The 1,423-nt window shown below is 38.7% G+C and overlaps 1 pseudogene; it reads right to left on the minus strand.

Annotated features, from left to right (window-relative positions):
- Nucleotides 1-408: 408 nt before the first annotated feature.
- LOC120221128 lies at nt 409-1,138 on the minus strand (annotated as a pseudogene).
- Between the last annotated feature and the right edge of the window lie 285 nt (nt 1,139-1,423).

Here is a 1,423-nt window from a genome sequence, read left to right on the forward strand (position 1 = left end):
TTAAGGAAAACACTTGTTGGGATAAGCACTGGGTGTTATAATGTAAGTGATGAATTACTAAATTCTACTCCTGAAACTGTTATTACAGTATATGTTAACTAATTTGGATTTAAATAAAGTAAAAAGAAAAAAAATAGAAACAAAGCAATAGCCTATCTTAATTTTTTAAAATGTTTTATTAATTTCTGAAAGAGAGAGAGAATCACACAGAGTGAGCAGGGGAGGGTCAGAGAGAGAAGGAGACACAGAATCTGAAGCAGCCTCTGGGCTCTGAGCTGTCAGCACAGAGCCTGACATGGGGCTTGAACCCACGAACCGTGAGATCATGACCTGAGCCGAAGTTGGACGCTTAACCGACTGAGACACCCAGGCACCCCAGTGATAGCTTATCTTAATACAGGTTTAAAATCAGCCAAATTCAGGTTTTAAAAAGTTAAAATCAACCAGAAGTTCTTTACTTAGCAGCAGCAGATGATCCTCTTGTCTTTTCCCAGAGACTGAGTCTGTGATGACAGCTGCTGAGAGAAATGGATGAAGATTATAGGCCACTATGGTATAGAACATATACTCTCCTGAGTAAGGTACCTCTTTGGTAGTCATTTGCTAGAGAATGATAGAAAAAGAGTAGATGTCACCTTCGGGAATTATGGTTTTTCAGGAGTTCTGGGGCTTGGTGGATGTATGTGTTCTCTAGATGGTAAGGAGCCTCTGGAAACACAGCAAATCTTCCAGTTTCTTGAAGCAAACAGTTACCAATTTTGCAGATAATTTTGCTCATGAATCAAAATGTTTGCAAGCCTCAGCTCAAAGTACTCAATACTTTATGAGTGAAGGAAAAGCAGGGTCATTCATACATCTAGGGAATCCTTATTTCCCTAAATATATGAAAGTATATGCCTTCCCAAATTTAATAGTTTTTGGGCACAGCAGTGAAGCTCCCTTTCTCTTCCTCAGGGCAGCTGATAGCACTATGTATGACTTCATGTAAAGTGACATTGCCACCAAACTCCATGATTATGGCATATAGACAATTAAAGTCCATGGGGCTGTGAGTGCTCACAGTCACAACCTGCATGATATTATTATGACAGAGCCTTGCTATATGTGGCTCAGCCCTGAAAATCTACTGGGATGCCATTCAGTTTGTCTTTATAATCTTTTTTGATATGGGCATCTTTCCTATAAGGAAGAAGAATCCAGGAAACAGACTGAGAAAAACTAGTTAGAGAGATAAGAAGAGAAACAAGGAATAATGTTATTCTAAAACCAGGAGAGCACTTGAAGAGGGGAGATTGACCAGTAGTATCAAATGCTGTAAGGAGCTCAAGTAAGAGAATGAAAACCTAGCCTTTAAATTTAGAAACTTAGAAGTCATTTAAATGATCTTAATGAGAGTAATTGAATAGTGTGAAGTAGCAGCAAA

Source organism: Hyaena hyaena, unplaced genomic scaffold, assembly GCF_003009895.1.
Source record: "Hyaena hyaena isolate Hyena2069 unplaced genomic scaffold, ASM300989v1 scaffold_755, whole genome shotgun sequence".
In the NCBI taxonomy this organism is placed as follows: Eukaryota; Metazoa; Chordata; class Mammalia; order Carnivora; family Hyaenidae; genus Hyaena; species Hyaena hyaena.